This window comes from Diceros bicornis, chromosome 20 (assembly GCF_020826845.1).
Source record: "Diceros bicornis minor isolate mBicDic1 chromosome 20, mDicBic1.mat.cur, whole genome shotgun sequence".
Taxonomy (NCBI): Eukaryota; Metazoa; Chordata; class Mammalia; order Perissodactyla; family Rhinocerotidae; genus Diceros; species Diceros bicornis.
In genome coordinates, this window is record NC_080759.1 from 49,156,407 (window position 1) to 49,180,423 (window position 24,017).

General features: G+C 40.1%; 1 protein-coding gene across 3 annotated transcripts in view; it reads right to left on the reverse strand.

The window, feature by feature from the left end:
• Nucleotides 1–24,017, reverse strand: part of FBXL7 (F-box and leucine rich repeat protein 7) — a 397,560-nt gene that overhangs the window by 282,583 nt on the left and 90,960 nt on the right. The window lies entirely within an intron of this gene.

Genomic DNA, 24,017 nt, shown 5'->3' on the forward strand with positions numbered 1-24,017 from the left:
CAAACAAACAAAAACACAAACAAACAAAAAAACATTTCATTTTCTCTAATGCAGTAGTTCTCAACTGGGGGTGTTTTTCCCCTCAATGGGACATTTGGCAATGTCTGGTATCATTTTCAGTTGTCACAGCTGGGAGGGAGTGCTACTGGCATCTAGCAGATAGAGGCCTGGGATGCTGCTCATCATCGATGTACCAGAAAGACCCTGGAAGAAAGAATTATCCAGCCCAAAACACCCATAGTGCCAAGGTTGAGAAACCCTGGTCTAAATAATCTTACTTCAGCTGTTAGCTAAGTTTCTACTCTTCTAACTTTTTTGGCTTTTTTTTTAATCTTTTTTTTTCTTCCTGAGGAAGATTCACCCTAAGCTAACATCTGTTGCCAATCTTCCTCTTTTTTCACTTGAGAAAGATTAGTCCTGAGCTAACACCTGTGCCAATCTTCCTCTATTTTGTATGTGGGTTGCTGCCACAGTGTGGCTGATGAGTGGTGTAGGTCCACACCCAGGATCTGAACCTGCGAACCACAGGCAGCCGAAGCGGAGCACACCGAACTTACCACTACATCATGGGGCCGGCCCCTCTACTCTTCTAACTTTTAATATGAACATATACATTAATATTGCTAAACATTCTCCAAATGTCACATGAAAGTCTACAAATATGAATTACACTCACTGCCTAGTGAGGGGAGTGCCAATGACTGTGGTGGGCAGAATTCTAAGATCACCACCATGGTACCTGCTACAGACTGAATGTTTGTGTCCCTCCAAACTCATATCTTAAAACCTGTTCCTCAGTGTGATGGCATTAGGAGGTGATTAGCCTTTGGGAGGTGATTAGGTCATAAGGGTGGAGCCCTCATGAATGGAATTAGTGCACTTATAGAAGAGACCCCCCCGAGAGAGCTCCCTTGCTCCTTCCACCATCTGAGGACACAAGGAAAAGATGGCCAGGAAGCAGCTTCTCACCACACACCTTGATCTTGGATTTTTCAGCTTCCAGAACTGTTCAAATTAAATTTCTGTTGTTATAAGCCACCTAGTCCACAGTATTTTGTTGTAGCAGCCCAAATGGCTAAGCCAGTGTCCATGCCCTTGGTAATCTGCTCCCCTTGAGCGTGAGCAGCACCTGTAACTTGCCTCTAAGCAATAGAATGTGGCAATGGTGAGGGGATTTTGCAGTGGTAATTAAATTCCCAGAGTTGACCTTAATCAAAAGGGAGATTATCCTGGGTGGGCCTGACCTAAATAGGTAAGCCCTTTAAAAGAGTCTAGAGAAGAGAGTCTTCCTCCTGGCCTTGTAACTTCTATCACTGCGAGGAAATGAACTCCACCAACACCCACATAAGCATAGAAGAGGACCCGAGCCTCAGATGAGAGCACAGCCCTGGCCAATGTCTTGAGTATAGCTCTGTGAGACCCTAAACAAAACTAACAGCTAATCCATGTCCAGAATTCTGACCCAAGGAAACTGTGAGATAATAAATGTATCTTGTGTTAAGCTGCTAATATGTTTGTGGTCATTTGTTATGTGGCAATAGAAAATGAATATAATGACCAACCAATTATATCACGAATGAACTCTTTTTGTGCCACAAGTTATGATCAAAACTCTTACTTGCAGCTGAGAAACACTTTCCCAAGAATCTTCCCTGCACAGTGGAACATACCCCAGTTAGGTGGTGTGAGCTTACAGTCTTAACACAGAGCAGAAAAGTACAAATGGCTTCAATGTAAGGAGCTTCAGGGATGTGTTTGCTAATGCTGAGAGTAATGGAGGAATCCAAGTTCATGGGTGACATCACTGGAGCAGGGAAGTCAGATCCTCTCACCACTGCCCATTGCTCATTGTGACTTGTGGCTCCAAAACAAGTCTGCTATTCCTGTCATCCCTGCCCATTTCACATCCTCCTCCCTCAGAGTTAGCCAAGACAGTGCAGTAACTTTCCATTAGTTTGTGTCTAGTCTGCCTTTGTGACCTGGCAGCCCTCACCATTTACCTGCCATGGTTCACCTTTGGAGGGGAGTTGACATGTGGACCGGGTACCTAGTTAGAAATATGTCAACCTGGTCTCTGACCTCAGTCTGCTGCTCCCTTGCTTTTGACCTTGGACATTCACTTCTCCTCCAGGAGGCTCAGTGTCCACATCTGGTAGGGGAGATGGTTGGACTAAGTGATTCCCAGCAGCTCAAGTAGTTCACGATTCTGTGAGTCCATTACAGTACTCCTCAAACCTGAGTAACGCACATGCTCCCTTTAATATGGCAAAAGCACTATTGTGCGCCACTATTATATGGACTCAAATTATTTTTATTATATTGTTACTTAAGAATGCACAAACAGAAAAATAGAAATAAACTCCATATGCTTTAGCTCCGATTCGACAATAAAACCAAAACAAAATAACAAATTGAACACAAAAATAATAAAACTCATAAAATTCAAATTAACAGCATTAATTTAACACAGAAGATGACACTATTTTGACAAGATTAAATTGCCTTTCAAAACGTAAATATAGAACTAGCTGTTAAAGCCAATATTCTCTTGGTTTGGGCATTCCCATGCTACCCTGGGCCGTGTGAGGACTCTGCCTGCCCACCTGTTCCTCCATTCAAACCCAGGAAGTCCTTCCTTCTACAACGGGATGAAACATCACTTGGCCTTCTCTTGGTCTGACTGTATCATTCATGTTTTTTAAGTCTGCTCTTCTTTTATTCTTATTAGCCCGTAACCATTGAAGTAGTGTTCTTTCCTTGAAAGACAGGCACAAACTTGGACAATGAAATCTTACAGCAGGACTCTGTTATAAAGGGAAACTAGTATACAATTATTTATTATTTTTACGATTATCATCAAAATGAAAGCACAAAACAGAATAACAAATTTCAGAGGAAATTCTCAGACAGGTCTGAAAATGTATCCTTTAGACCCCTCAGAGGTCCACAAACCCCAATTTAAGAAGTCCTGGTCTATGAAGAAGGGGAAGAAGATTGGGGAAACAAATCACATTATCAATGATATTTATAATAATAGCTAACACTGAGTGTGCACGCTGTGTTGTGTACTCTAGTACATGCTTTAGATGCTTCATCATGCATTCACTATGCCTCATGGCTGTGGTTTTCAATCATTTTTTCGTTATTACCCTCCCTCCAGGGAAACTTTTTAGACTTTTTTCCTAATCATCCCCCAAATAAAATTGTAATACCACAAATATACTGTATATCTGTTATGTGCTGTAAGTATATCTCTGCTTTTTACATAAAAAGAGTAAGAGTTTTCAACCCCCCAAGTACCAATTTTTGTCCCTTTGGGGGCAATATCACCCCCATTGGGGATGTATGCCCTTTGATAAGTAAAACATTTTTAAATGCCTGAATATTTAATGAATTAAGTAATTAAAGAAAGCAAGATAATAGAAAAATACAGTCCATTCTTGTTATTCACGGTAGTTATGTTCTAGAGAGTCACCTCAAACACTGAACTAACAATACTGAGGAGAAACACAGGGTAAAGTTTCTGCAAGTCTCTGATCACAACACTTTGATTAATCCATCAATACATAACTTTGCTTTATGTGTGTTTCTGTTTAAAGACACCTTATTTAAAATATGTTGTTCATTCATTAACATTGAACTCAAGGCCAACAGCGCTATAACCAGCCTACAGGACGCTTATCTAACACATGTGAGGCACATCGCAGTCTTCCTGCCCTTAGGAACACCAGACGGCTCTTCAGAACTATGCTCAGGGATCATTTTAAATAGTGAAATCAACAATAAAAATGTGAAAAATGTGGCACTAAATAAACCGCAAAATGACCCTTCTTTCCAGTATGAGAGCTGAAACAAGAAGGCGGGGCGTCGCCTTGTTCAACCTCAGCTGGACATGTGCACACCGGGTGACTCAAATTTTTCGGCACTCTGCGCATGTCCATGAATGACCATGGAAGCACCATGACTACTGATTTGGGGTTAGAAATAAATTTTAATGAGTATTCAAATTCACAAATACAGAATTCACAAATAGTAAGAATCAACTGAATATAATCAAATGTGGTTGCACAGTTTATAGCCAGCTTTCAGGTAGACTGAAGTGGACAGAGTGTAGGATCTGGACCCAGGAGGCCAGGGTTTATATCTGGGATTTGCCACTTACTAGTGTTGGGCAAAGTATTAAACTTCTCTATGTTTTAGTTTTTTCAGCTATAAATGGGGGGGGGGGCGGGGAATCGATTCCTGCCTCACAGGGTTGTTTTGAGGATTAAATAAAATAATCCAGATATAGCCCTTGGATAGTGCTCTTAAGAAATAATATTAGTATAATGAGGTTCAAATTTTGGATATTATCAATATGCTCTTTTCTTCTGCCTTGATTCTGGAAGCATATCCATCTTCTCAGTGAGTTCAAGTGGACAGGGAAAAAGTATGTGCGTGTGTGTGTGTGTGGGGGGGTGCTTACAGAATAAATGTTACAGGAAGAACTCAGAGGGAAAGAATGAGGTGGTAATCGGCTTCTGATAGTCAACAACAGAAATCTACAGCATCACAATGCTCTTGCAAGCCGAGCTACTGTATTCAGACAGGACCGCCTACATTTCTCACCTTCAAACAGTGTTTGATTAGGTAACTGGGTACCATACCCTGGCCAAGATGACACATAATACTGTCCATCACAGCATCAGACCCATATGAGTTTAAATTCCATGTCTATCACTTCCAAGCAACACGCCTAGGAGAAAATCTTTCAAACTCTTTAAGCTTCATTGTCTTCATCCATAACATAGAGAAACAAACAAACAAAAAACTACCTATTTCCTCTACTAAAAATGGAGGAACTGTACCCACCTTCCAGGTGGTGGGAGAGGCTGCTATGAGAATAAATGAGCTCTGGCTTGTAAAGCATTCCATGATGTCCAGGAGCGGAGAAAGCCCACCCAAGATTGTCTAATATTGACCCATTTGTCACAGTTCACCTTGTTTCAGGAAACAAGAAATTAAATTTAAAACACTAATAATTGTTTTAATATTATATCTACATATAATAGTAAATAAATATTATATAAGCATATAAATTAAATTATACATATCTTTTTTTTTTTTAAAGACTTTATTTATTCCCCCCAAAGCCCCAGCAGATAGTTGTATGTCATAGCTGCACATCCTTCCAGCTGCTGCATGTGGGACTCAGCCCCAGGATGGACGGAGAAGTGGTGCCTCGATGCGTACCCGGGATCCGAACCCGGGCCACCAGCATCGCAGCGCGCGCACTTAACCACCAAGCCACAGGGCCGGCCTAATTATACATATCTTATTTATCTAACAAATATCCCTCAGGTATAAGCAAGGTTGACAATTCTGCTCTCTAACTGCTTTACCTACATGAAAGGTTGTTTATTTGACCAATGGCCAAAATCCCCATTAGGGGTTATTAGCATATCAGAACTGTGCCTGTTGGATTTGATACAGTAAAATTTTGTACTTTATTTAATTTCCTCCAAAGTGGGCTAATGAGGACAATTGAACAATTAGGTATCAAGTACAAATAAACATCAAAGCAAGTGAAGAATAACTAATACACTGAGGTTGGTAAGCATTATCTGTAACAGGTTAACACGCACACATATAATTCTGAGTCATAGTTGGAGAAATTAGTTGGTGGGTGGATCATTGAGGTCACTTGGGACACACTGTTAACCCAGGAATGTTAGGGGATGAATGTGCAGGTCTTTTATTCCAATCACGCATTCCTTCCCGCTTTCTGTTAGAATGTGTCAGGTTTTCCCAATGTTTGAAGAGAAAAATAACGTTCATTAAATGGGAAGCCTATTAGAGAGGGATTTTAAGTAAGTTTCTTCTCTTTTCTCATTCCCAGTGTCCAGGCTGATTTTGCAAATGCAGATATTTAAAACAAGACAGTCTGACATTCCATTGTGATTTATTGATAACATGAGGAAGGTAAAGGGAGGAGTAGAAAAGATCAATCAATACACGACAGAAAAAGGAATCAATGGGTCCTATGATTTCTAACATTCTTAATAGTCCAAGAAATCACTTGCGCAATTGATTGCCTGTATCAATTCCAGATTATATGCATTGAGTTCATTCCTGTGGATTTCAGCGCCGACTTCAGAATGAAACCCACAAACAAGCACATGACAAGCCTTAGCCCCTTATTTCCTGTTTCTCTTGGGTACCTTGTTTTCAAGCTGCTGTCGGCGCACCATGAGAACCTGATTTAATACTGAATGTCCACACCCAAGGAAAGGGAACTTTTTCAACATCTCAGAATTAGATCAAGGGAGCAGTGGGTCATATTTGTGTGTTGAATTCACTATTATCTTCCTGATTGTTATCTTGAGACAGTTTCTTATTGTCTTTGATCCATAGTTCAAATGTCTAAACACATCGAATAATAATATTAGTTATCTCAAAGAACGATCTGGCTTAATCCCTGGCCCAGGTGCATACTAGTTTTTGGAAAGAAACTGAAAACATGTTGTGAAAGTGTATTAACTCTTGCAGGTCAAAGGGGAGCAATTTAATAGATGAGTTCTCCCAAGTTGGGGACCCAGAAGCAGAGTGAAATGAGGAGGAATCGAATCCTGAGCACTCTGCTCTACCTTATTGTGAGCGAGAAACAGCAGATGGTGTTTTTCGCCTTTGCTTATCCCATTCTTTGTCCTCTCTTGGTTGACTGAAAGTACAGTCATCCCGCCTTATCTGTGGGGATATGTTCCAAGACCCCCAGTGGATTCCTGAAACCTTGGATGGTTACGGAATCCTACACATACTATGTTTTTTCCTGTACGTACATATTTGAGGTGTGACAGCAAAACTAGCATGAGGTTCTTTTTCTTTCTTCACAATTTCACAGATAGAATATTTGTTCTTAGCAACCTCAGCATAATATTTTTTTTCTTTCCTTATTAAGTTGAAAACTTTCAGCTTTTCACTTAAAGGAAGCAATTTATAGCTTCTCTTTGGCATTTCTGAATTGCCAGCATGCTACTCTCGAGCTTTGGGGCCATTATTACGGAAAATAAGGGTTACTTGAACACAAGCACTGCGATACAGCGACAGTTGATCTGATAACCAAGATGGCTACTAAGTGACTAACTGGCCGGTAGCAGATCAGTGTGGATCCACTGAACAAAGGGATGATTCACGTCCTAGGCAGGACAGAGGGGGACTGCGTGAGATTTCATCACACTACTCAGAATGGTGTGCAATTTAAAACTTATGAATTATTTCTAGAACTTTCCAATTAATATTTTCATTTTTCAGATCAAGGTTGAACGGGTAGCTAAAACTGCAGAAAGTGAAACCCTAGATAAGGAGGGACTACTGTACGGGCTAAGGAAGACGAGAAGAAGAAAGAAAATTAAATAGAAAGAGAACTGTTAAGAGTTATGGTTTTTTTTTTTTCCTTTCAAGCCATTTAATGTCTTAACCGAAATTTTCTTTACTCCAGTTTCTCAAAGCACTTAACAAGTGACCTGAGGGCCACTGAGCCACACACACAAACACACACACGTCTGTAACTGAGGGGGAGTCCAGGGCGGAGCTAGGGAACAAGATATGCTAACTGAGCACCTACTTCATACCACGGGGTGTGCTGGGCCTTCCCCTAAGAGGCTGCCATTTTAATGGGTTTATGTTCAGCCTGAGAAAAGCCAAGGACACTTTCCAGCATTTGCCTCGCTGCTGAGAGACACAGTCAGCACTCAAACGCAAGACCTGGTTCAGGGTGCTGGCATTTTTTTCATTATTTTAAAATACGTATATAACATAAAATCCGTCATTTTAACTATTTTTTAAGTAGACAATTCAGTGGCATTAATTACACTCACAATGTTGTGCCACCATCATTAATATTTCCAAAACCTTTTCATTACCTGACACAGAAATTCTGTACCATTAAGCAGTAACTCCCCATTCCTCCTCCTGCACCCCCAGCCCCTGGTAACCTCTAATCTACTTTCTGTCTCTATGAATTAGCTTTTTCTAGATATTTCATATAAGTGGAATCATACAATATTCATCCTTTTGTGTTTGGCTTTTTTACTTATCATAATGTTTTCAAGGTTGATCCAGGTTTTAGCATGAATCAGTACTTCATTCTTTTTTACAGCCGAATAATATTCCACTGTGAGTATATACCACATTTGGTTTATCCATTCATCTGTTGATGGATACTTGGGTGTTTCTACCTTTTGGCTCTTGTGAATAGAAGAACATTGCAATGACAGATGTGCTGGCTTTGACTGCTTGTGGTTTTCAATTTTTGAACTTCTAGTGCATGTTGTTTCCAGGTGAAATCAGATCCCGAGAGCTGCGGCTGGAGCAAACAAAGTACACAGAGTTCTTCTAGGAGAGAAACTAGGACAACCTCATTCAACCTCACTGCTGAGTCAGCAACTCCTTGAGAGCCATTTACAACTCTGCTGCAGCCCTGGGGTGGGCCGAGAGCGAGAGGTTCAAGGAATGGAATGTAAAGAAATGATTCTGAGAAGTACTGTGTTACCTCTAGGCGGGGCTGTATAGCTGGTGCTGCCGGCTGCAGCGAATCCAGAACAGCAAACCAGCGCACATCACAGATGCTACATAGCAGACACAGGGCTCTGGGATCCGAACACGCACCTGCTGCAAAGCACACCTGCTGCAAAGCTCAGCTCTTAGAAGGCCTGCAAGACTTTTATTGGAGCAGAAGAGCCAGGCGTTGCCTGGGGCTTCCCCTTTCTCCCCGATATGGGGACTGTCCACATTCTCTCTAGGAAACGCAAGAGCTTCAGCCTCAAGTTGGACAACACAGGAGGGGGTGTTCTGCTCCAAAACCACACAATCAAAACCATGATGTGAAATGCAAGTCCATGGCTTAACCACACATGACCCTGAAGGGTATCTGATCATTTTAGTCGTGTTAGTTTAGAAGCTAAGGGGTATCCAGAGAAAGAATTAAATAGAAATAATTTAAGTTGATCAGCAATCATTCTACATCCTAGTGTCACTCTCCTTTGCTTGGTGGAGAAAGAAAGTATACTTAGAGAAAAATGTCAATTAAAAACATATCTTTTCTGCATTACTCCCACAGACTGTGATTACTAAAAAGAAAAAGAGAAAAGGGACATGATTTCAACACAGCCCTCAAACTAATCCATGGAAGGCTGCAGGGTGGCTGCAAGTCGGCCAAGAATACAATGTGCCGCCCTGCAGGGCGTGGAGCCTGATGTCAGAGGGCTCCCACCTGAATCTTGGCTTCACCACTAACCAGATGGTTAAGCTTGAGGAAGTTTCCTTGCTTTCTGAGTGCCTCAGTTTCTCCATCTGTAAAATGGGTTATTGGTAAATATAAACTCATAGAACAGCTATGAGAATAAAATTAGGTAAATAAGCCAATTGCTTATAATGGCATATATATATAATAGATATTTAATAGATATTATATTATTAATCATCCTCCCTATTAATATTCTAAATCAATAATTCAATTTAATTCAACAGCTACCTGCTAAACCTATTGCATGCAAAGGATTATGATTAGCACTAGAAAAAACAAGACATAGTCTGTATTGGGTTGGGGAGATAAACCACAGACAGAGGACTAGGATTGAACATAAACGCAGTATGGGTAAGTTTCTACACAGGATTATTAAGTGATATTCCCAAATACTACTTGATTCACAAATTTCATTGCTGTTTAGTACGACTGCTTTTTTTTTTTTATAATGATGTTAAAAATAAGTAGCTTGATTGAAAACAATCATGTCTGTCTTCTCCACTGGATCCTCAACTCCATGAGAGTAGGTTCCGTATCTGTTTTGTTCACTGCTATACCTACAGTACATAGCAGTAAGCACTGTGCTTGGCACATTATGGGCACTCAGTACATATGTGTTAAATGAGTTGGCATAAGAATAAGGGACTGACTGAGTAACTAAACTGAAATTTATTCCTAACGGAATAGCCCTGTTCGTGTAATATTTCCTAATAGTACTATCCCTTCCTTACAGGCACCACTCAAATCTATATTACCCCAAAAGAGAGACTTTACACAATGGCTATGTATTGAGCATGCAAAACAGAACTTACAAAATTCATACAGATTCCCAGTGGTGACATACTATATAATACTCTGTATTACTTTCCTAGGGCTGCCATAACAAATTACTACTAAGTAACAGAAATTTATTGTCTCACAGTCTTGGAAGCTAGAAGTCTGAAATCAAGGTGTCACAGGGACATGCTCCTTCCAAGGGCTCTCGGGAGAATATGTCCATGCTTCTCTCCTAGCTTCTGGTGGTTGCCAGCAATCCTTGGCGTTCCTTGGTTTTTGATAGCATAATTCCAATCTCTGTCTCAGTCATCACATGGCCGTCTTCCCTCTGTGTGTCTCTGTGTCCCTTCTCTTTATAAGGACACCAGCCATACTGGATTAAGGGCCCACTCTACTCCAGTGTGCCCTCATCTTAACTAATTATATCTTCAATGACCCTATTTCCAAATAAGGCCAGATTCTGATGTTCCAGGAAGGACATGAATTGGAGGGAGGAAGCACTATTCAACCCAGTAGATACTCCAGTACCATTTTCTGCAAAATTAAACAGAAAGCAGAAAATCCCACCTTGAGTCAATCTTAGAAGCATTTACTCAATTCTCATTGCATGGCAGCATTATCATGGAAGGAAAAGAAAGATTAACAAGTAAGATTTAATGCATCATGAATGCAAGAAGTCCTAAAAGAGTCTCCCAGCTTGTGAAAAACCAAGCACTTGGCACACCACCGTGGGTGGTTTTAAGTTGAAAAGGCTAGGCAATATTTCACTAAAGGCACCAAGACAGAGCCTGCTCCCCAGAGCCTCATACCCACCTACGGGCCTTCAGGCAATTCTGCAAGAGTTAACACAGATGTCAGCTGACACAAAGACAGATGCCGCTACTGCTGACAGATGGTGCTTCACAGCTGGGTTTCTGAGTAGAGTAACGAGAGGATCAGACCACGGACAGGCTAAAGGGTACAAGCATCGGCACAAGAATTTCCATTGTACTATAAGTCATTCAAAAGACAGTTTTATGCTAATAACAACAGCATTACAATTTGCACCAGTGATTTTCCTCCAAAGTCCTGAAGGGCTGCCGTGGCCCAAAGATCACAAGAAGACTGTGCCTTGCTTAATTCAGATGCACGAAGAAAGACAAGAGTTCTTTCTCAAGTTCGTAGCTGTTTTGGCATAATCTGGGAGCACCTTCAAAGCCATGTCTTCATTTGCTGGCATCAAGAGCCTCTGGTGTCAATAAACCCATATTCACTCTTTCTGATTCACTCATTCATTTATTCATTCATTCATTCAACATCCCATGTGCCAGACACCATGTTAGACACAATTCCATGATCAAGCCATCTTGGCAGCAGAGGTTACTTTACTGCAGGATCTTGAGAGCAGGGAAAGAGTAGCAAAACCATCAACTTCACCTTTCAGCATTGAGTGTAGTGAAGGGACAGGCAACAACATCCTTTGAATCTTTGTGGCTTTATGCAGCTCCACCCCAGGCTAAAGACAAACACTTAAAGACCTTTGTACCCTACAGCCACTCATTGATTTCAGAGTTTTTATACAAAGCATATTTATATGTATTTACCTTAATTACCAGTAACGATCCATTTAAATTGCTAGAAATTCTGAATAATAAATTCTTAAAAGGCACTGATTTTCCTCCTTTCACACATAAGCAGTCAATCCACCAACAGCGAAAGGCAAAAAAAAGGACAAGATATTTCAGATCTTAATCTTATTTATTACAAAACAATAATAGGATCTTAGTACGTTTCCCATCCCAAATTGCCCATTTATTAATGAGTCATGGGCAAAATTCTATTGTCAAAATTCTGTATAAGGGAACTAAAAAAGATCCAAACAGCCCTGCTTGGTAAAGAGAATGATCACAAACAGGTTTTCCTACCACAGAGAAGACACAGGCACCAAATATTGTGAAGAAAGCACTTAAATGGAGAAAGTGGAATTCGCAGTTCAGATCCACGCTTACTCCCTGACTAGCTGGGAGGCCCTGAGGGAGCTGCTCACGGCTTCTCAGCGACAATCCTGGCACCTCTGATTGACGTAGAGGGACTTTGGAAGAGGTCATCTTCGGGATCCCTTCAGCTTTCCACTCCCACATTCTCTACTTCCCTGGACTCAAAAAGTCTCTACAAACCACTTTACAACCACAAACCAAGATCCAAAAAGACCTAAAAGTTAAAAGTCAAATGGAAGAGACAGAGTTGTTAGCCAACTTCCTCCTTCCTCTACTGAATTGAAATTTTATATAGATATATAATTCCCTGGCATCAGGGAAATATATATATACACATACATATATACATATGCAAATATATATGCATACACACACGCACACAGACTTACATATTTAAGTCACCAAATCACAGCTGGATTATTTCATTGCTTGTCTTCTCTTTGGGTGTGTGACTTCTGACCTTGCCTGTCCAGTTTGATCTTCTTAGTCCCCAAATGAGAGCCCCAATTTTGTTACCTGCCATGATCCCTAAGTGTATTACCATTCTCCTCTTAAATCTCTCCCACTTTCCTTGGGTTGGGAGAAGCTTTTCTTGGAATGACAGTGGGAAGCAACAATTCTATTTCATAGGAATAGAGGTGATCATCCTTGCCAACGGGCATCTCTGAGCACAGGGCAACTGAGAAAGTATGAATGGCAGAAACAGGGTATGTCACAGATAGCCAGAATCCTTCTAAATCATACCTCAAAGGAAGGAGCAGCTAAAGCAGTACACTGAGTGCAATGATTGCACCACCCCTGAATCCATTCCATCCCCCTAACTTTGTATAGCTGTCTCACAGTTGGGTGAGAGCTGAGTTCACCTCTATCTCCAGCAGGGAGCACTGCCTGTCCTAAGCCTATCAACATAGACCCTCCTCATGGCCCAGTGATTGACCAGGCGGATAATGAGGGGCAGACAAATGGCCATAGTGGTTCATTGGTAGGGAAGAAGATGCTCTCTCTCTAGATATAACCCTAGGAGTTGTTAGCAGTCATACTATATAAAAAAGGACAGTCTACCTTAGTATGAAGACGCACGTAGAAAACCAGAAAGACAAAAAGAAACCAGGTAAGGACATCACTAAGACATTACCAGTTCAAATCAGTCCTGACACCCACCCTACTACCAGACTTCTGTTATGGGAACTAATAAGGGACAAACGAAGAGTTCTCTCTGCTGCACCTGGTGGTGAATGTTGGAACTGCAGAAGTTTTATGCTTCACAAAGATACAAATAAGAATCCAAGAAAAAAAAAAATTCATCCTAATGGTAAGATACTTTTTCCAAGTGAAAGCAGCACTTTCTTACTTTAGAGACTGACTTATGAAGGGTTGAAAAAGTATAAAGTAGTAATTTTCACACTGATGAATTGTAATGTTTTAAAAAAGCACAACCAAGTAAAAATAAGAAGCAGTATATATAGCCACACGATAAATCTGATAAGGTTTCCAGACTTGGGAAATAGTTTAATTCGCTCTGGGCAATGAACAGATGACTTGGTAGGCCTTTCTTCTTTTAAAAACTTTAATTCAGCTTCCACCTATAATCTATGTTGTATTTTTCAAAGCTTTATGCATTAAAAAAAATCGCTCTCCCTAAATTTTGCATTTACAGCTCTTTTATCATATAAATTGCGGTCATAACCTTACTTAAGGTTTGCAGGGGCCAGTGAAGGGAAAGGTCTGGCTTCTATAAAAGGAGATACATTAAGCAAAATAAATCCTTCCTGAAACTGGAATAGTTCTTGAATATAGCAACTTAGGAGCTAATCTCTCTTCTCTTTTGAAAATATAATAGCTTTGCTTTTGGCCAAAATAGATCAAATACTCCACCAATGGCTGTTGTTCTTTTTGTTATTCTCTTTCTTGTTGTATTGACACTTGGTTAAAAACTGTAAAATTCCCTAGAATTCTTTTCCCAAACTCTTCTAGCACAAAGGCTTCGCTTTATCCATGAAGGTGATGGGGACATTCTGACAGTCCCATCTTGTCTGAAGGAAGAACAAGGTACAGGGATTTAAAGTTTCAAGCTGTGCACTATCTTCTTCCTCTCCAGGCTTCCTTCATTCACCTTCTTGTAAACTTATTACACTCATCCTAAAAAGCAAGCTGCATTTAATGAATACATTTTGTGGAACCCAGATAGAATAGGTTTATGCTGTGAGCATGTTGATACAGACTTTGTTGGAATGCAATTTACAGGGCTTTACCTCATTTTAACAAAAAGTAAGAATTTCAGGCATTGGTGGTGGTGTTTTTTCTCAGTGTGATGCTACCTAGGGAGATATTTGCAGATGTATGGTTTGGGACCGGCAGAATAATCTTGCCTGCCTCAAGACTTCTATATCTTTTATGAAAAAGAGATGGTATTAAATATTTTGGCCTAAGTGTTTTCCCTCTTGCATTTAAAAGTTACCCTCTTTCTCCATCTTTTCAAGATGTCACCGACACTGATACTCACATCACCATATCAGGTCACCAGCCCAGTTTAAAACTCCCTAACAGTTTTCCTATTGGATTATTGCTTAAGCCCACACTCTCTACTATGGCCCATGAGACTCTGTGTGATAAACAGCTGCTGCTCTCCTCTCAGATGCACTCCCAGGATCCCCAGAGAAGGACTCTGTCTGTTGAGATCACTGCTATCCTCTGAGCCAGTTGCTTGGAGACATTCAACAAATATTTGTTGAATGAACTAGGGAATACTTATCATGTAAATATAGAATTTGCCTGTTTAATTTATCCAAATTACAAAACTAGCAAGTTTTTTAAAATACAAAGAATCTTCAAATACAGAAAAATAAAAAATTAATATAGATCAATATGAGACAGATAATGATTCAATAAAGCATCTGAATATTGAACTTTAAAGGAAATGCCACTTGTATTACTTCATGTTCATAGAAAAACTACTTCAAGTAGTTTATTGCCAAGTAGAAATCTGACAGAGGTTAAGAGAAAAATGGACACATGACAATAGATCAGAAAATAAGTTAGTTGGAGGTAGGGGAGGAGGTTGTTGGGTGACCAGCCCTTGTCCATTTATGTCACATAAAGGTATGCCAATTAAGTCAGAGTGATACAGATAGGACAGAAATATCAACGGAACAGAATGAAGAGCCCAGAGATAAATTCATATACAAATGGTGAAGGTAGAAAGGTAACACTAAAAATCAGTGGAGAAGGGAAGAATTAATAACTGGTGCTGGGACATTTAGGTATCTATTTTTTCAAAAATCATATCCCCATCTTACTCAAAAATAAAGAATCACAGTCAAAATATACAAATTCAAAAGAAAACGGAAGGAAATATTTATGAAATTTCTGGAAGGCAGAAGTCTATTAACCTAAGACTAACAGAAGAAAGTGCAAAGAAAATTATCGAGAGATTCAACCATATAAAACTTTAAACTTCTGTATGTCAAAACAAACAAACAGCAACAAATATAATTGAAGCCGAACAACCCTTCAGGAAAAAAATTGCAAGAGGGAAATGTCTTTATTGTCCAAAAAACTCATGGGAATCACTCAACAAACATTAAGACTAGCCTATAAATCAGGAAAGGATGAGGACAACAGGCAATTTACCAAAGAAGAAACACAAATGGTATAACAGAATTTGAAACACAGTTTACCTCACTAATAAAGAGAGGCAACAAAACAAGAAAATACCACTTACAATCTATACATTTGCAAAATTGTTTGTTAGTTTGTTTTAGTGGGAATATCCATTGCACTGTTGCAAAAATAAACAGATACAAGTACTTTAAAGTATCTGGTAACCTGCACGTCAAAAGTCCTAATATAGTTTAAGCCCTTTAATCCAGCCATTCCATTTCTCCTTAAATTAACACAGTCTGCTACTTTCTTACCTATGTATTCTTGAATTTGTCTTTGAAAGTAAAACAAGGCAAGCAGCATACCATGTTGTTAGGGAGCAGAACTGGCTACGTAATTTGTAGGCCCCAGAGCAAAATGAAAATGTGGGGCCCTTGTTAAAAAATGATTAAGAATTTCAAGAGGGCAACAGCAGAGCATTAAACCAAGCACGGGCCCCCCTTTGAACACAGGACCCTGTATGCCTGCAGAGGTGGAAAACCCATGGAGCTGGCCCTGTTAGGGGTATACTGTACCCAGGTTGCTGGGGGAAAAAGAGGTAAATCTCTTACTCTGGTCCATGCAGGCATTGCCCTTCTGATCCTGTGTAGTGGATGAGAGCCTTTGGATGGAGTAGGAAGAGAGGGTGGGTGCTGAGAGGACATGTCCTCTTCTAGGGGGGAGGGCGGAGGAAGATACTGGAGATGCTACACCTCAGTAGACACTGGAACCAAAGCCTGGGCAGTTATTAGGGCAGCCCCTAACATTTTCATCTCTGCATGGAACTTAGTCAGCATCTAGAATGGAAGTCTGGTCACTCTCCCTTCCCCTTGTGCTCCAACAGAAGTCAGATAGGTAGGCTCGCCAGCTTTGCTCATACCCAGCCCTGTCCTCTCCTGCCACTGGATGGGAAGGGACACCAGGCCAGCAAAGGGGATGCCCTGGACCCTGGAGTCTGATTTCTTGGTATCTCTGAACTCAAGGAGGGCAATCCAAAAGGGATCATGAGATAATAGATAATCATAAAGTTTGCTTGTATATTGTTGAATAAGTTCAGCATACAAAAGATGGTTTAGGAATAGCAATATATAATACATAAAATTTTGTGAGTATTTCAACGTTGACGTTCATCTTTATCTTAATGTGGAGAAAACATATTTTAAAGATACAGAAGTGAAGAATTAGTAACTAATTCTGAATAATTAGTTGTCTATTAAGAAACAAAACAAAACAAACTCTCTCTACACACACACACACACACACACACACACACACATATCTTCATATTATACAAAATTAAATTCTACCATGATTTGTCCACCCAAAAGCACCAGAACTTACTTTAAAAATGCCTTTTTCTTAGTTATTTCAAAAGCAAACCTTAGCCCATTTTGGCATGACCATACATTCTGATTTGGCAGGTTTGGTGTGCTGTGGAGACAAGAGCGCTTCACTCTAACCCCAACTTTGTACTTGAACAAACCACTTGATATCTCCGAGCCTCCATTTTTTCTTCTGTTCTGCAAGAAAATTAGGGCTGAGATGTCCCCCAAGCTATCATAGCTGCCAACTCCCACTGAGCATGTTCTGCGATCTTGTTATTTCACGAAATCTCCACAGCCACCCCATGAGATAGGACCCATGTTACTATCCCCATTGTCCACACAAGAAAACTAAGGCATAGATTGTGTTCCTTTCCCAAAGCTTGTCAGTGAAAGCACCAGGCCCCAGTGACCTCAGTCACCCCACTACATCATCTCCTGAGATTTTTATTGCAGCCTTTTGGGTGAAAAGCCCAAATGCTGGAACCAGTGCACTTGGATCTGAATCCTTTGTCACTTATTACCTCCTTGACTTTGAAAAGATACTTAACTCTTTATCGGGGTCCTTATTTATAAAATGGGGTCCCAGAGTGGTGGGTTTTCTGTGAATTAACACATGTAAAGCCCCTAATTTGTACTTGGCACATAGTAAGCATTCAGTGTTACCTATTAATACCGTTCCAAGAGTGTGGATTAATACAGCTGGATAATACTTCAAAATTAAGCTCCTAGATCAACACTTTAATCCAAACAATTTATTCTGTATTAATTATCAGATTAAAGAATTCAGACCAGGTCTCTCTTTCTAGATGGTTCTTTTGTCCCTGTATTGGCCAATCTGGTCTGCCTGTAATTCTCCAAACTCGCCACATGCAGCGCTACTCGTGCCCTGTTCTAATATTTTGCTTGCTTAGAACGGCATCTCTTCCCCATCTAAATACGACCCTAATCCATTATCAGCTCTTCTACAACAGCCTTCCCCAGGTCTCAGGGACCCCTCCCAAGTTGGAATGTTGGTATCATTTACAGCCATTTGGCACTTAAAATTGTAATAATCACGACTGACATTTATAGCCGTCATGGGAATATTCCAATTTGTTTTTTGTATATTTTCTCACTGCATTGGCATTCCTATCTTCTTACATGCCCTGGGCTCACAGTCTCTCATACAATGCAGCTGGCAAAAAGACTACGCCCTCAGGAAAAGCTTACTGCTGATGATGACAATGCTCTAGAAAACGGGAAATGAAAACAAGAAAGTCACAGTAGGCTTCTTTTCACAGACAAGTATATTTTTAAAATGTAAAGACTGACCAAGATCCGTGCAGGAGCATAACAAAGCAAGTAAAGTTAACAATGGGGATGGACACAGAGAATTAGTGGAGAGACACGGCACCACCATTGCAATCAAGAACTTTTGTAATATGCAGGAAGAGAGCTGGTTCTGGCATTTTTGTCAGCAGCAGCTGGAATATAATGTGTCACAAGTAGAGGTTATTATGGGAAAGGCTAGTCTAAAATTCTGAAAACCTGAATCCTGGAACGTGTACAAGGCCTTCTGTGAGTCTCTATTTTGGACCTGCCCCTTCTCTGGCATCAGTCTCTTCAGGTCCCTCAAGCCGGTCTTCAGCTTCATTATCCACAGGTACACTACACCATTCATCGTCATCCCTACTGTGAGCTGGGAACAGCAACTCATGCTCCTGTTCTTATCCCTGAATTACCTGCATCAGGAATTCAGACTGTCTGTTAAGCGGCTAATGAGCACGCCCATCCTTCATGCAAGATGTACCTCCCTCAACACCAAGTAAGGAATAGAAACACCATTTCAACAGGTGGTTAAGTTTACTGGCCTAGACCGCCCAAGATCAGAAGAGATACACTTTTAACCTTTTCAACTGTTTACTTTTCAAATGCCTTACCAGATTCTTGACCTCTTTGACCCACCACATGTCCTCCCTTTATATACAATGAAAAGCCTGGCCAACCAAGACGTTAAGCCTCCTGTTTAGCCATCTGAACCTCATGATATTTTAGTTTCATTGAACGGTGTAGAGGTGGACACAAATGCCTTAAAACCTACCTAATTGGGATCAGTAAGACCAACTCCGAGCCCATTATCCCATCAACAAATAAATATCGTGTCTAATGTATACAGAACGTATCATGAGCATTGGACAAAGTAAGTTAGCTTGAGGAAAGAAATGAGTGGACTGGATTTTTAATATTATGTAAAGTACAAAGAATTGTCATTTTTGTAGGTAAAAAAGGGTCAGAATCAACCATTTCACACGGTTCAACCTAATTATAAACATTTCTCGGGGAACACTATAATATTGGTGATGAGTATGAAGTAACCAAATTTCATTGGATAGTGCCCAAGATATAGTCACTTATTCTGAATTCTTCTCTACGGCATATAGTGTCATAGTGAGTCACCAATGAACGTATTTAGAGAAATAACATATATTTAGCATAAAGAGACAAAATTCACAAATCTCCCATAAAAAGCATGAAAAATATTTGTTATCCTAATTAAACAAAATAAACAACAACAAAACTCGAACATTTTTATGTCCGTCTCTTATGCTATTTCACTTCTTACAAAACTCTTGGGAAAGTCAGCTTATTAATTTCTAATTTAAGTCTTTGCACCAGAAAACTTAATGAGAATTCCACACTGAGAAGGGAAAGACTAAGGTCTGCTTATTTCCTAAGAAGAGGCAAATGACAGAAGAATCTGGAGGAAGGGACAAAGAGGAAGGGCCACACAAGAGAACAAAATGGTAAGCAAATGTTCACCAGCTGCATTCTTGTGCAGCTAACTAGCCTTCAGTCAGTCATTTTTAAAGGCTCTAAAATTTCAAATGTTTGCTAGGATTGTTGTTCTATGAGGAGAATGGTTTTACTGCTTACCCTTAAATATTTCCCAGTATTCAAGCAAATTATAATCATGCAGTGGCATAATGTGGATGACATTTCCCTTGTGTTTGAATATGCATAGTTTATCCTGGAATCTGTCATTCATCAGTCTCTTTTTATTTTTCATTTTCAATTACAAACAAAATTTTAGCTCTAGGCTAAAATGTGAAGTAAGCATAATATCAGTTGTAAATGTCTCCAAATAATGAAAATAATCTCTCACTAATAAAATTTCTTTTCCTTCTATGTGGTTAAGCTGAGCTAAATGTTAGGAGTAAAATTTCAGTTTTTTAATCTATGTAGAAAACAAAAATACAAAGACTAAGGGCTTGGACTGCATATGTAGACAAATGTCCTCCTACCTCTGATAATCAAAGTCTCCAAATCAGTTACTACAAAACATAGAGAGGGGCGAATGACACCACATCACCACAAAGCTTTCAGGGGTACCCACATTCTAAATGGGGAGCTTGAACTTCAATGGCTAAATAGCATGGATTTCAGGCATTCCAAACATAGGAGGAAAGAATATCTGTGATGGTGTCAGGCAGTGTACTAAGCACTTTATTCACATAATCTAATTTAATCTTCACAACAACCTTATTATCTCCATTTTCAAGGTAAGAGAATTGGAGCACAGAAGTTTAACCAGCCCAGGGTCACAGTGCAAGTCTATCCCAGAGCAAAACCAGGTCCATCTGATTCCAAAACTCTTCTCCATTATCCTGTGCCATCATAAATTAAATGGGTAACTATCAAGTTTGGAAGTAGAGAGTATCAAATAGGAGCAGAAGATGAACAGAAAGAAGACCTAGATTCCAGTCTAAGTTCTAGAATTTCCCAGCTAAGGGATTTAAGTTCTCTGAGTTTCAATTTCTTCAGAGCATGGTTATAATAAGCGCTCAATGAGCACTTTTGAGGCTAAAGACTTCTACAAGTCTCTGAGATGCCTTCAAAGGACCCTCCTACCACAGTAGGCAGATGGCTAAAGGTAGGGACAATCTCATTCCTTACAAATTTCAAGACTCATAAGATCTGAGGCAGGGGAGACTGATGTCATTGAACTCCTGGTCCTGTCAAGTCAGAGAGAGAAATGAAAGCCAGCACTTTCAGAGTCAGCCTTTGGTCTACTTCTAACCTTCCACTACTCTGATCCTTCCCCTTTGCCTTGCCCTTAACAAAGAAATTATTTCCACTTATAAGGTGAAATTTACACTTCAATGCCTTGCCCCATAACCTGTGAAATTCTCCAGTCTTAAGTGAGAGCTATCACAACCTGTTACTACCTATGACCAAAAAGGGTGTTGCAATCATTCAAGTCTGGGGAGATGCTGAGCCCCAGGAGAACCAGATTCGAGTCTTTGAAACACTACGGGAATAAAAATGGTACGGTGGTCACTGTGGTCAAAGACTCGTTCACTCAATTAAAAATCTGCCTTCTTTACACAGAAATCTTCATGCTGTAAAGATAGGAGGGAAAAGAGGCAGGAGGTAAAACAATAATACAACTGTTAGGTTAACTAGAAGCATCTCTCCAAACAAAGCTACCTGACTCATTAATTTGTACAACAGATATGGATTTGGTCCCTGCTTTAATGACCAGGCATTAGGAGCCTGGAACCTAACAGCAAAGCATCTCTGCTCTCAAGACATTTACAGTCTAGGGGAGGACTGACCCAGTAAGCATAATCATCTCTACAAATGCTACGAATAAAGGCAAGGTGCTCCGGTGTTCACCATACGTCCATCTAGCTCAGACTTGGCTGGGGTTACAAGTAAGGTGATCTGGAAATTTACTCAATGCTGAGTACATATCCCAAGTAGAGTGAAAGGTCTAGAAGCAAAAGAGAACACTGCACATTCAGGAACCACACATAATTTAGTGGGGCTAGAGAAGATGGAAGAAGGAAGGGAAGGAGCTGGGAGATGGTCTTGAAACTCGAAGTCTCACAGATCCTGCTAAGGAACTTCGACTATATCCAGAGAGTAGCGAGGCACTTTTGAAGAGTGTGAACAAGCAGACTGGCATATCAGACTGCAGAAGGCCAGATTGAGCTGCAGTGTAGAGAATCGACAGGAGAGGGTAAAACTGGAGACAGTGGGACTGGTTAGAAAGATGTCACTGGAAGTAGCAGCAGTGGGTGGAGAAAAATGAGAATTGAAAGATGTGAGCCCAGTAAAATCACCAGGAATTTATGATTGGATGGTCGAGGTGAGGCAGGCAGAAAAGTCACAGATGGCACCTAGGATGATCTTCTTGAGGGTTCAGAGGAGTAAATGTTGCCTAGCCTGCTGTGTATGAGCAGTTGAAGATGGGAAATTCTCTGAATCATGACTGCACCCAGAGGCAACCAGAGAACAGACTCCAGTCCCTACCAAACATGTCTGTCTTCCCTTTCTCACCCTCCCCATGCCTGCGTAATTCTCAAACTCTCTTGTTATTCCTCTTTACCCTATGGATCTGGCCCAACTAGGACTGAATGGCTCCCCTCCATTCCACCTGCCTCCTCCAAGCATATGGTCACACTACTGTTGACTCTCAAGGTCAAAGATATCTTAAGACTGGTTATAAAGAAAGATCATTCTTTTCAGGAAAAACACGGTATATGGACATGGGATGGTGAATGAAGTACCAATCTTGGTTGTTTTTTTAAACACAGAGATCAAGTTTCAGCCAATTCTTCGCAGCAACATTCATTAGCTGTAGAGCAGATGGAGAAGCCACTGAAACACTTGGATGCAGTGCCCACTGTTGCTATTCGAATCTCAGCTGTGCCTCATCACCTCTGATGACAGCATTGACGATTCACTGGCTGAGCCTAAGGCTGGCTTTGGATACCCAACCCTCAGAAAACAAAACCAGCTACTTGGGCCACATGTTGGCCTGACACAACTATTACCAGAAAGCTTCTTACAGGACAGCTTCCAGAGCCATTCCTTCTGATTTAAAGAATTAATAGGAAAATAAATAATGCAATTTATCAAGCTTTTTTAAGCACATATATTCACTATGATGGTCTCCTCACTACATACACTGTGTCCATACAGGAATACAGGTACAAATGAGTTGCCTACGAATACCCAAGGTTATTAGGTGCTTGGGTCAGGATTATGGAGTCTCTAGCAAGCCTTCTTCTTGTATATTCACCCTTGTTTCTCACTGAATATATTTTGTAAGTTATTCCATTAGTTACAACAAGAAACCTTCCGAAATTTCTATTAAGAAAGGAGTTTTTGTGATCCACACTAGTTCACTGATTGCCATATGAAGAATCAAGAATCGAAAGATTAACAATATGAAAAGAAAAGGAAAATGCGTTAAGTGAGTTTTAAAAAGAAAGAGATTGGACTAAAATCTCCAAAGTTTGAACAAAGCAAGGTTCTGATGGCATTGAACTTCAAAAACTCATATTTTAGTAATTATTCCGTGATTTGTAAGGAAAAGGAACATGGATAGAGGTCAGAGAGACATTTTACAACTGGGAAGAAAGTCATATATATATGTATGTGTCCCGGTTGCACATGAACTGTTACTGAGTTGAGATTATAACATTACTTTTTGCCTTATGCCACGGTTCTTCTGCATGATGACCAAAGTCATGGATTTATACACCAATACCTTAAAATGTGTAGTAAACTCAGTCTAAAATATTTCTTAAAGTGATAACTTATTTTGGGAATAATAGCATTCACTTTAAAAACTTAACCGTTTAGTTCTGACAGTAAATAAATCACACAACAGTCTCCCCACAACCTAGCAACACTGAGTAATAAATCTTTGAATTCAACTTTACACCAGACATAATGCTGTAAAGTAAAAGTCTAGTTTTTACTCACTGACCTCAGTTTTGCCTCTGCTGGACAGTAAATCTGATGCAAAATGAGCAAATATGGGTGGCTGAGTTTCAACCTGGCATAACAGTGAGGCTTTGTCAAGGATCCCAGAATTTAGAGAGATTTTAGGAACAAAAAAAAAGTTTGAAAAACAAAAACATATGCTAAACAGCTGGGGATGAAGGAATGAAAGGATGGGGAGTGCTTTCAGCTTAGCCAGGAAAACATTCTATTTAATGACTTTTCCTTTTAGTTGACCCACTC